This window comes from Bufo gargarizans, chromosome 4 (assembly GCF_014858855.1).
Source record: "Bufo gargarizans isolate SCDJY-AF-19 chromosome 4, ASM1485885v1, whole genome shotgun sequence".
NCBI lineage: Eukaryota > Metazoa > Chordata > Amphibia > Anura > Bufonidae > Bufo > Bufo gargarizans.
In genome coordinates, this window is record NC_058083.1 from 480,140,633 (window position 1) to 480,153,823 (window position 13,191).

At 43.5% G+C, this 13,191-nt stretch overlaps 1 protein-coding gene across 2 annotated transcripts in view; it reads left to right on the forward strand.

Annotated features, from left to right (window-relative positions):
• Positions 1 to 970: 970 nt before the first annotated feature.
• SERTAD2 (SERTA domain containing 2) overlaps positions 971 to 13,191 on the forward strand; it is an 85,920-nt gene continuing 73,699 nt past the window's right edge. Inside the window, exons 1-2 of one of the 2 annotated variants that reach the window (XR_006388663.1) lie at positions 971 to 1,206; positions 2,546 to 3,164. The gene's annotated coding sequence lies outside the window, so the exon portion shown is untranslated. Of the gene's footprint in view, positions 1,207 to 2,545; positions 3,165 to 13,191 lie in introns of those variants that run through there. The other variant, XM_044289928.1, reaches the window with a different exon arrangement.

The following is a 13,191-nucleotide window of genomic DNA, read 5'->3' on the forward strand; positions in this document are numbered from 1 at the left end:
TAAAACAAAAGAGACACAACACAACGCTATGAAGGTCACCCCTGCAATCCACCTAAGGCGTGATTCACATGACAAATTTTTCTGTCCCTGTCCTATCCGTGTGCCCTGAGAGGACGCGCACAATGGTCAATGGTCTGCGCTGAGAAGCTCGCAGCTCGCGCTATTCTTGTCCATCTACTGAGTCTCCTTCTTTTAAAAAAAATATATAAAAACAAAGACTCGCGGAGACGGAATGACATACGCCCGTTGTTTGGTGACATAAATCAGGGTGACCCTAACACATCTGGCTTCGCCCCTTATTAAAGTCACACAAGCCGTGACAGACCCTGGGATTTACAATAGAAAATACAACCCCCCCCCCCCCCCCTCCAAATTTCTCATTAAAATGCCAATTTTTTTGTTTTTTTTCACCTAGCCCTTGACAGTGATGGGGTATAATGAGGACACCGTGTATTGGGCGAAGAGAACTGCACCTTACCCATGAATAATGCAACAAAAATGAAGCTGCCTTCTCCCAAAATAACAGCAGTAGTGGATGAGGAGAAGTTGCTGAAGCAAAAATAACCCTCACCATTTCTTATCCCCCCCCCCATACATTGCAGCAGATGAGGGAGGTTTGACAGGTCAGCATGGAGGTGCACCTCTGGATGCAGCACTCACACTGCCTTGCAGCAGATTTGCATTAACATATCTTCATCTCTTGGGACAAAGACACATGTAAGTGATATGTGAGAGGCCTCCCCTCAGCCATTGGACAGTCCCTCCAAGTGGGGCATGTGCTAGGCTGTGGCTGCTACTTTCTAGCCTTGTAGTCTAGAGCTGCAGATCAGAGGCTGAAGGGAGGAGGAGGAGGGGGAGGGGAAGGGAGACAACACAAGGAGGGAGGGTGACAAGAGAGAGCAGCAGCAGCAGCAGCTATGAGGAGGGAGTTCTGCCAGGGACATAGGAGGAGCTTTCAGCTACAGGGCAAGGAGCTTGCAAGAGCTTTTACTTCACGTCATATTGTTTCATGGCAAGTGCTGGGAGCACAGGCAGCCTCACAGCCAGTGGCTTCTTCTCCTCCTCTCCCTCCCCACCTCCTCCATTGTATCATGCAGAAAGCACTGGCTTCATAATCGTGCAGCACCAGCGACCTATGGATCTGCTGCTGGATTAGGTGACAGTGGCCATCCTGATGCTTTTAGACCTCAGGCGCAACTGCATGTGGTAAGTTCCCAGGTCATTTCATACCTGGTCTGGCTGCTTTTTATTTATTTTATTTCTTGTATTATTATTTTTAGGAGGGATCTGAGCAAACTCCTGTGGGTGCAACCCCCTGGCACAGGCTGGGTGCAGGAGATCGGTAAAGTTCCATCACTTGCCTTTTTGGCTACATTAGGGAGGTTTGAGTTTGTTGCAAGTGTTTGGTGGAGCTGGTACATTGGTTGGTGACAGCTCTTTCTGCAAGTCTTGTGTGTTATAGCTGTACTTTACTGGAAGTCCTTATAGAATTATCCATTATGTGCACTGTGGAGGGGGAAGGGGGGGCATGGGAAATAAGATGTAAATATTGACATTTACATAAATAAATAAACAAACAGAGCTTACTGTCAATCAAATACCTACATCTATCTAATATTTATCTCCAATATCTACATCTGTTTAATATCTATCTGATATCTATATTTAATATCTGTTTAATATCTATAATATCTATATTTAATATCTATCTAATATCTATATTTAATATCTATCTAACATTTATCTCCAATATCTACATCTATCTAATATCTGTTTAATATCTATCTTTAATATCTATCTAATATCTATATTCAATATCTGTTTAATATCTATAATATCTTTAATATCTATAATATCTATTATCTATATTTAATATCTGTTTAATATCTATAATATCTATCTATTATCTATATTTAATATCTAACTAATATCTATATTTAATAGATATATATATATATATATATATACCGGTGTATATATAAAATCTCTCATCGTTGCTCCCACTGCATGATCAGGAAGCAGCAATCTAACATCCAGATGACCCGCTGTATGGGTGCCACATTCCTTAGGGAGACAATTCTCATTGAACGAAGCGAGAGGATTTTTGCAGTTGTCGTTGACAGACAAGACATAGGAAAATGTCAGATGACACCCTCGGTGGTAGCTGTGTGACCGTGTCAGCTATCCCGTGCTACTTTAGGCACTTCCCTTGAGTTAGAGGGTTGACTCTCAACAATTTCTAGGTCCAGCTACTCCAGTCGGTTGTTAGGCAGTTGCTAAAAGTTTCTCTTTCTAACATGCCTATTATACCCGTGGAGACTGATGTTATTTATTTATTTTTTTCCCCTCTTTTTCAACTAGGCTTTTCCGTGTATTGCAGGCATCAGTGCATTAAGAGTTAATGCAGTGTCAGCTATGCACTTTGCAGCTGTAGGTGGACACAAGGGTTAATAAAGCGTACACCGTCTCCAGCTAAAGGCTGTATATTAACATAATCTTGAATTTTTAAAATCTATATATTTTTATATATTTTTTTCGCTTTCAGATGTGGAATTCTCCTTCCCTGGGTTTGTACATAGCAGGAAAAGCCATCCTTGTAGTGGTGTGTTTCATGTTTGGACGGCGGACAAGCCCCGGGTATCTGCAGCTGTAGACAGATGGCCAGAAATCCACAATGTGTTCCTGGACCTTTTGTCTCCAGTTAGGATTCTCTAGACAATCACCAGCGTGTAGGCTTCAGCAGTATGCCTCCATGTTACTGCATTTTCTTTTTCCTTCTTCTGAGTATCTTATGTATTTCTTAACTGTAGGGTCTGTCTTGGTAGTTATTTGTCAAAAGACTTTGCCGTCACCCCAGTATCTACATGTTTGAAGACCATAAAACAGGTGGGAATGTTGTTTAACTTGACGGAGCAAGTGTTTGAGTTTTTCCATAGAACACTTTATTGAGAGAGATTATTGTACATTGATATCTTTTTGATTTACTCCGATTTAATTTTTATTTTTTTCTTTCCTTTTCTGTGGTTGTTTAGCTATATGTTAATTTGGAGGATAGTCTCATCCCCCAAACTTTGTGTGCAATCACAGTACAATGCGATGAGGATGTTTTTGGAATTAGTTATCGTCTCCTGTAAGATGCTTTCAATTCTTCAGCCCGGTGATTAATAAAAAGTCTTCAGGGCATCTTCTATCCATCTTTTAGACTTCATTGGTTTGTTTTATTAGTCTCCAGTTTGTTGAAAGAATGAGTGTAATGAACAATTTGAAATAGTTGTAAAGTTTTTATTTTATTTTATTAACTGCGCATAAAATATGCTCTTATTTTTGTATAGAGTCAGCATATATCTCAATACTGAACACAGATCGTATTAGGCTTGGCAAATGGTACGTTAGATCGCTTGTATGAATGATCCGACCATCAAGATGTCGACTAAACTGGAAGATCAGGGACAAAGGGGGGAATTTGCAACTTTTAAACACCATTGTGTCTAAATCTAGGGGCAAGTGACGTTTCGCCACTCTTCAGGAAAGGGGGTCGAGGCTTGTGGGCCTAGCACATTTATCTTGTTTTCGCTAGTTTTCTGGTGTAAATGAAGAAATAAATCTAAGGCAGTCCGAAGCCTAGTGATGCAGTCACTGATGCTTATACATACAAGTTCTCTTAGGCCTCTTTCACACGGGCGTCTTATTTTTGGTCCGGATAAGAGGCGGGTGCGTTGCGGGAAAATGCGCGATTTTTCCACGCGAGTGCAAAACATTGTCATGCGTTTTGCACTCGCGTAAGAAAAATCGCGCATGTTTGGTACCCAAACCTGAACTTCTTCACAGAAGTTCGGGTTTGGGATCAGTGTTCTGTAGATTGTATTATTTTCCCTTATAACATGGTTATAAGGGAAAATAATAGCATTCTGAATACAGAATGAATAGTAAAATAGCGCTGGAGGGGTTAAAAAAAATAAAAAACTATTTAACTCACCTTAATCCACTTGATCGCGAAGCCCGGCATCTCCTTGTGTCTCCTTTGTTGAATTGGACCTGTGGTGAGCATTAATTACAGGTAAAGGACCTTTGATGATGTCACTCCGGTCATCACATGGTCTTTTACCATGCTGAATCACCATGGTAAAAGATCATGTGACGTACCATGTGATGACCGGAGTGACGTCATCAAAGGTCCTTTACCTGTATTTAATGCTCACCACAGGTCGTATTCAACAAAGGAGACACAAGGAGATGCCGGGCTTCGCGATCAAGTGGACTAAGGTGAGTTAAATTGTTTTTTTGTTTTTTTTAACCCCTCCAGCGCTGTTTTACTATGCATTCTGTATTCAGAATGCTATTATTTTCCCTTATAACCATGTTATAAGGAAAAATAATAATGATCAGGTCTCCATCCCGATCGTCTCCTTGCAACCGTGCGTGAAAATCGCACCGCATCCGCACTTGCTTGCGGATGCAATGCGATTTTCACGCACCCCATTCACTTCTATGGGGCCTGCGTCGCGTGAAAATCGGACAATATAGAGCATGCTGCGATTTTCACTCAACACATAAGTGATGCGTGAAAATCACCGCTCAGGTGCACAGCCCCATAGAAATGAATGGGTCCGGATTCAGTGCGGGTGCAATGCGTTCAACTCACGCATGGCATCCGCACGGAATACTCGCCCGTGTAAAAGGGGCCTTAGGCTTCTTTCACATTAGCGGTAGGATTGTCCGGCAGGCTGTTCCAACACCTAACGCTAGTACACTTGTGCTGCCGGAAGTCCGCTCCAGCCCTATTCAATATGATGGGGACGGGTCGGAGATGCGGCCGCAGCATGGCAAATATGCCAAGAGGCGGCCGGACAAAAACCGCAGCACACTGCCGGACAAAAACTGCAACACGCTGCCGGAACTATGATTGTTGCTAGTTGTGGCGTGTGTCCTAGTGTCAATTCACACTGCATTTGCAGGTCACCTTGGAGGTATACAACAGGTATACTTCTGATGTATGACATTGTGTAGTCATATTTTGGCACACGTCGCCCTTAGGCCGGGATCACACGTGATTAGCTGCGGATTTGCTGTTGCAGATTTTTGTGCAGCAAATCGACAGCTTTGTACAGTTTCAGAATTCTCATCCACATGCTGCGTACAAAAAAATAAAAAAATGCAGCAGAAAAGCTACGGTACTGCGGTTATGAAATGCGCAACATGTCAATTTATCCAGCGGATTTCGATTGCAGATTTCACCCTTCTCAATGGAGAGGGTAAAATTTGATGGGTTTTTTCGCAGTGAAAAACGCATGTAATACATGCGGTTTTGCTGCAGTTTTTTGTGCTGTTTTATCTACTGGATTTTCCATCACGTATGTTCCTGGCCTTAGGCTTCTACATTGAACACTTTACAGTGCTAATGCATGTGACGTATGCGCCAGGAACTTTCCTGACTCGTATGGCAAACACATACTGCAGTGCAAATGTAGGCTAAAGGCCAATTTACATGGGCTGACTGAGCAAGCAATTATCGGGAAGGAACCATTCATTCCCAGTAACTGCCTGCTCATCATAGAAGTTGAGAGCTACAGTTACCTGCAGCAATCACCTCCAGTGTATGGGAACCAGGGATTGCTCCTCCCCATACAGATTCATTGTTTCTGGGCAGCAGATCCCTGTTTATACAGCACAATCTGCTGCACAGAACTGATGATTTTGGTGCCCACAACAATAATGCTTTCACCTGTTTGCGTGTTCCTCGACTGATTGGCAGCACTTTTAGGGTGCCCTTACACATTGCGGAATGTTCTGCAACAAAATCCGTAACATAAAGACATCCCCTATGTTAACCTATGTGGATAAAAAGTGTCAATACCTGTATTCCTTTCCACTGCAGGATATTAATTTCGTAACGGAATAGAATGCAAACGAATGTTTTGTTGCGGATTTCACGTAGCTGAATGTCTTCATTCATTTCAATGGAGATGTAATCCGCACAGAAATCCGTGACATAAATCACAAAGAAAATACCCATCTTGTTCCGTTTTGGAACAATCTGTAATATAATCCACAGCGTAAACCGCAACTTTATAAAATCAGCACCTGTGGATTTAGTTGCAGAACATTCTGCCATGTGTGTGGGCATCCTTAGGCTACTTTCCGGTTTTGAGATCCGGCAGAGGAGCGCAAAAACGCTTCAGTTCGATTTAATACATCCAGATGCATCCGTTCCGTTTGGATGCGGTTGTATTAAATCGAAACTGAACAAACCGGATCCGGCACAAAAAAACATTGTAAGTCAATGGGTGCTTGATCTGTTTTTCGGATCCCAAAAAAAACTGATCCGGCACTGTTGACTTACATAGTTTTTAGTGCTGGATCCAGTTCATTCAGTTCTGCAGACCGGACACAAAACTGCAGCTTGCATTGGTTTTGTGTCCGGTCAAAATCGGAACAAACCGGAACGGAAAGCATCCTGATGCCTACTTTGGTTTGTTCTGTTTGGAACCCCATTGACAATCAGTGGGGACCACACAGAAGCATTTTGGCCCGGTTTTGAGTTCCTCTGCCGGATCTCAAACATGGGCCGAATATTCCAAATTTGACAATTGTCTTAACCAATATTTTTGGCTTTGTAGGGTGAATAGTTTATAAAAAGTGCAATAGCGAACTTTTCTGCCCGATTTGTTTAAGGCCTCATGCACACGACCGTTGTGTGCATCCGCGTCCGTTCCGTCATTTTTCACAGTTTAGCGGAGGTCCCAATTATTTCTATGGAGCTGTGAAATTGATAGTCCTCCATTTTTTCTCCGCGTCCGTGATCCGTGATTCCAGTCCGTCAAAAAAATATAACCTGTCCTATTCTTGTCAGTGGAAAACGGAGGACGGACCCATTCAAGTCAATGGATCCATCAACAAAACAGATGCACAACTAGTATGTCATCCGTGTCCGCGTCCGTGTGCGTTTTTTTCTACAAGACCTTGGTGCAATAAAATTGCACTTTTCATTAACCTTCCTTTTTTTTCCCTGTCAGACAAATAAAAAGGAAGACACAAGGAAACACAACTGAAGCAAAATCACTGACAGTGAAAAAACACTGTGGTGTGCATGAGGCCTAAGTCTGAAGATGGTTGTTTCTTTAGTGCGTGGAGCTATGTGAGAGTTTACTTGGATACAGAACCTTTTCTGTGCTTGGATGTCTGACACTTGGGAATGACCAGCTCATTCCGAGGTAAATTTCATGACTAGGAGTGTTTAGCTCAAAACGTAGAAGTGGGAATAAAGATGGAGTATTACACCGTCCTTATTCTGGATATTCAACCTTCTCCGATCCTGGCCCGTGCACACTTTATACTGTTGAGATTTGTGTATCAGCTGCACATGGAATAGACAGTTAGGCTACTTTCACACTAGCGTTTTTACTGGATCCGGCAGGGCTCAGCAAAAACGCTTCCGTTACTGATAATACAGCCGCCTGCATCCGTTATGAACGGATCCGGTTGTATTATCTTTAACTTTGCCAAGACGGATCCGTCATGAACTCTATTGAAAGTCAATGGAGGATGGATTTGTTTTCTATTTGTGGCAGATTGTGGCAGAGAAAACGGATCCATCCCCATTGACTTGCATTGGGGGTCATGCCGGATCCACCTTCCTCCGCATCCTGGGACGGAAAACAAACTACAACATGTTGCGGTTTGCTCTCCGGTCTGGGAACGCAACTAAACGGAACGGAATGCATTTTGGAGCACTCCGTACTGTTCAGTTACGTTTTGTCCCCATTGACAATGAATGGGGACAAAACGGAAGCGTTTTTTTCCGGTACTGAGCCCCTTAAGATGGATCTCAATACCGGAAAACTAAAACACGAGTGTGAAAGTAGCCCTTAGTTGTGTGTTCGTGACACAAGAAAAATGTAATAGATGGAAAACATTTTATTTGATTTCCTTCTCCATAAAGTGCGAACTGCAACTTAGTTTATTTTTTATGGAAACATAGAAAATGATCTGTATAAAGATTTTATAATGTGCCGTTACACCAGTGCTCCAGCTCTCCTCCATTGTCAAGTTGTAATAGTTCAGTCTTAGCTTCTGGGAAAGTTGCCTTACCACCTATATAGCCGCTATGAACACAGCTCCTATAGCTCTCCTAACCCCCCTGAATAGCAAATATACATCTTCTGATATACCCCATGAGTATGAAATGGTGACCGTGAGAGTTGTCATTCAGAAGTTCTGGAAAGTTGAATGGGGCTGAGTTGCGCCTAGGTCATGTGACCGATGAGCGTGACACTACTGGCCTAGGAGAAGCTGCGAGAAGGCCACGGCGCTCACAGGAGTGCAGGTGCCTCCTCAAATAGCTGACCGGACATCAGTTAAAATGTCTCAAAAAACCTCTTTCATTTGTATGGGACTGCTGATTACGGCTGTCTCTAATGATCCCAGGGAAGTGAATGGAGTGGTGGTCACACATGCACACCACTGCTCTATTCACACAGGGAACTTAGAGACCCCCATTCTGTCCTGTGAATAGGTGATAAATGTTGTCAATAGGAAAACCCTAAGAAAACCCTAATTCTAAGAACCGGCCATCAATATTTATATTCCAGAAAACCCCTTTAACAGCTTGTCACCTCCGACGGGGTTTGTCACCTCAGCCTCTGAATGGCAAATGTACCTTATAATACAACAGCACAGCAGTGGGATTTTTGTGTATCGGGAAAATGGTTCCTTTTTTTCCCTTAATGACTGGAGATATCATTTTGGAAACGTTTCAACTTAAAAAAAAAAACTTTCGCTATTTGAGGTTGTCCAGCTGTCAGTCCATAATTCACATAGGCTGGATGTTTTATATCAGCCTCATCCTCTCTGCGAACGATGCTGCTCATGAACATTCAGTAATGCCATATTTGCGGCCTGTGAAAAAGTTGGAAAGTACTTCAAAAACAGCTGGCTTGGCAAAGAAAACCCGCCATCGTTAGAATGAAGTGCTCGCAACGTAGCAGCGACCATATGTACAATTCATACACTTAAAAGGGAAGAGACCATGCAAAATTCTATAGAATGATATAACCTGTAATACTACCGCTACCGTCCTAGTTATGTTTTCTGCAACAAATGACATTAGTTAACAATGCAAAGTTTTCCTTACTGATCCTATTGCCAGTTTGGAAAAAACAACATTCTGGTCTAGAACAGACTCAAAACGGCACACAGAACTAGGGCCTCATGCACACGACTGTAGTTTCGGTCTACGTCCAATCTGCATTTCTTGCGGATCGGATGTGGACCCATTCATTTTAGTGGGGCCCGCAAAAAAAGCTAGATTTACTTCTGCGGCTGGAGCTCTCTGGTTCGGGGCATTGCCAGTCGGTACCACAATGCCTGCCAGCCCCATTATGTATAATGGATCCAGTAGAGATCCAGCCGCTACCCTGTAAAAATGCTGGGATTCAGCCGGAAATAAAAAACACTATGCCGGAACAGCCTGCTGGAAGGTGGTACTTTATATGTGAAAGTCTTATGTGGTATTAAAACAGGAACTGATAAATGTCCTAATATATGTAATCTAATAAATGTAAAATAACACTGCAACACAAAAAAACCTGCCATGCGTGGCACTAAGGAAGGTTATATAACTTCCCATGTGCCATTTCAGAGATGACTTATTATCACATGGAAGAGCCTCTACTATACCTGGGCCTAGAGTACGACCACGCGATCACACATACTAGTAAGGGTACCACCACGCTGTGGCGAGTACCACACGGCCGTACGGCCGCAGCAGGCTTTATTTAAGCTAATGAAGACCGCACAGGTTTGGTCTGTATTTTTAATGGCCATATGACACCTTTAGTAGGTCTGCACTGTTAATGGCCGCACGCTACCAAACAGTGCGGTCTCGTTAATTTAATTAGTGCCTGTGTGGTCGCGTGGTACCCAACTGCAGCACTGTAGCGGCACGACTGTGCCGTATGGCTGTAACGTTATTCTGCTATTTGGACACCAGGGTATTTCAATTATTACAGTATTTTGGGCCCCCTTCCTTAATCTCAGAAACACTCCTTCTGACCTACAGTGGTCTGGAATTAGAAGCACATGGACAGGTAGCTGCGTAACACATGAGCCCTCATCATCTTGGGTGAAAAGTGCATGCAAGTCAGTATAGAGCTGCTGTAAAAGAATATTCCCATCCATAGAATATACCATAAATGCCACCTCTGGGACCAGTACCGACCTCCGATCTCCCTGTTCTGCCTAGCTAAGCAGCCCGGTGCCACTGCCACCAGGAGGAGAATGAATGGAGAAGTGGCCGTCCATGTCCCTCTCCATTCACGCCTATGGGAGTTACAAAAACAGCCAAGCAAAATTTTAAGTGTGTGCTTGCATTAGCCTCAAAAAATCTCCTAACTAAATCCTTTATGGCGAATCCACTCGGAAAACCTAAGCTGATTACCAGCCTGATAGTTTGGATTACATCATAGTAAATCACGTCGGAGCCGCTACTACCCTGCACTTTAGGGTAAATGGAATATCTGCTGATTGTCATATCGTCATTGGCATGAATCTTGGCAGAAGGCTGTTCAGTCTGTCCGAGGTTGCCAGGATTCCTTTTCTCAAATGGAATGATGTCACTACCTTTTTCAGACCTATTACATCACGTTCTTCTATCGCTGCCTGTGAGTTAGGCTGGTCCGATGCTGTAATGGAATGCTTGTATTTGTAGTTCCACTGCAGCTGGAAAGCTTTAGCACTAGACAATCCTTGGACCACATTTCAGTTTGCACATCCCAGACCTGGGCCATAGGTGACAGCATGAAAGTGGACCCGCTTCCTACCCCACCCATAGCTTCAAGGGTACAGCATACTTACCCAGATTGCCCTAGGCCCTGGCATCTATCCAGCTTTGCATATGCGTGTGTATAGCAGGCTGTTTTCCAGTACGTTTTCAATTCCTGATAACCTGTGTGTGAGGCTACATTCACACTACCTTATTTTCAGTCCACGTCTGATACACTTTTTTTTGCAGATTGCACACTGACCCATTCATTTCTATGGCTCTACATCTGTGCGGCCATGCCCCCAATTATAGAACATGTCCTATTCTTGTCCATTTTGTAGACTAATATAGGCAGTTTTACAATGGGGCATGCGAAAAGTGCAGGATGCACATGGACAACAGATGTATTTTGCGGATTTGTGGACTGCAAAATGGATAAAGTCGTAAGAATAAAAAATACTCTGAAAATATTTGATTTCTGGATGGAAAAAGGACATTCATCCTTAATAGGGTTTTCCGAGATAGTTAGATTTCAGATAGGTCATCAATATCTGATTGGTGGTGGTCTGACACCTGGGACCCCTGCTGATCAGCTGTTTGAGATGGCCCCGAAGCTCACGCTAGCACTGTGGTCTTCTCTTTGCTCACCAAGCACATTGCCATTCAGTTGATAGCAGCCATGCTTGGTATCGCAGCTTAGTCCCATTCACTTAAATTGCGCCAAGGTCATGTGACCAATTAACGTGATGTCATATGGCCTAGGAAAAGCTCTGAGAAGGTCATGGTGCCACTGTGATCCACGGTGCCGTCTCAAAGAGATGATTGGTGGGGGCCCCGTTGTCTGATTCCCCCCCCCCCACTGAACCATTTGATGCCATCTACTGCTCTGTGTTATCAGCCATTTCTGGCTGGCAAAGGACTGACTGTAGAGTTCTTCAATGGTTTGATAAGCTTGCACACTCATAAGATTATTTAATGGTCCTTCTGTAAATTTAAAGTAAGCTATGCCGAGGTCGATGATGATGGGAGGTTGCTTGCGGCTGGTATGATAAAAACTTTGCAGATTATGTAGCAACATTGCAGATTGAATATTCCGTAGAAATATATTTTATTTCAATGCTAATCCGTGTATACTTTAAGAATATTTAATGTGCAGGTGACCTCTGAGCCTGGGAAGGCGAGCTTTCATTGTAGGACTAGCCTGGGTGTCATTAATGGAGGACATGCATGGTCACATTGTATGGCAGATTATAAATAATGGCTGCAGTGATTCTTTGCAGCTCTGCCGCTCTGTTTTCTGTGTGCTGGACACAAGAGGCGATGGCTCCAGTTGCAACAGCACTTGGCAATAGAGAGAGGAGCGTAGTAGAGAAAACTGGCTCATTACCGAGTCCAAAGATCGCAAGCTGCACTTCACCGGGAGCCAGAAGAAAAGGGGCAAGGTCCATTTAAATGTAGACCGGCTGCCTGCATTATGTGCAGTATCCTGTGCACCGTGCTCTCCCTCTGGGCTGTCTGTAACACTTTGCTTGCCAGAAGATCTAGAATTTCCTTTCACTGTATGTCTCCTAGTGTTAAAGGGAGAGATCCTTTACTCAGTTGCTTTGGTACTTTTATTAAATGGAATAAATGCTGCAGACCAGAATGGACCGGTGACCACTGGTGGCCATTGTACACTGCCGTTCATTCTCAGTGGGAGCAGCTATTACAGAAATGCTGCCTCTTCTCCTACAGAATGGCCATGGCTGTAATGCCAGTATATGGGGTCACACTGATGGGCTCACTGGTGTACCATGGCTGGTCCCAAATTGTGCTGGTTGTGGGGAGCATGACATAGATGACAGCTGCTCTTGATACGTGGTGTACACTGCATTCAGTCTGTGCATATGGCCAGAGTTGTATGAAGAAGAGTTCCTCTTCGCCTGGGACTACACATCAAATGTTTGCAGCGCGACAGCTGTGATAGCATGGAGCTGATGGAAAGTAGCTTGACATTTTCACCAGTTGTTGAGTAACTCATTGGTTAACAGTGAGAGGGAACCACACTACTAGGCTGGAGAAGAGCTCTGTCCGAAACGTGTCTACCTTACCCTGTGAATCCCTGATGACGTAAAGTTAATTTATTAAATGCAAGAAGGACTATAGTGCATTTCCCTCTCTCTGGTCTTTTGGCAATACTGACCTAAATTAGCTCATAGTACCTAGTAACAAGCTCAGTATGTGGCCATTGAATACTTCTGGAGGAGTACCTCAAACTTCTTCTTGAAAGTTGCAACATGCATCTTGAGGCACGGTGTACTTGTGCACCCAGGAAAAGTTGAGGAGCAATGAGAAGAGAGTGAGAGAATTTATCTTGGAAGAGGTTTCCCACTGTGGACAATAAGATGTGGGTCAACCACTGGGGCCCCCATTACTTGTGAGGATTGGAGAGC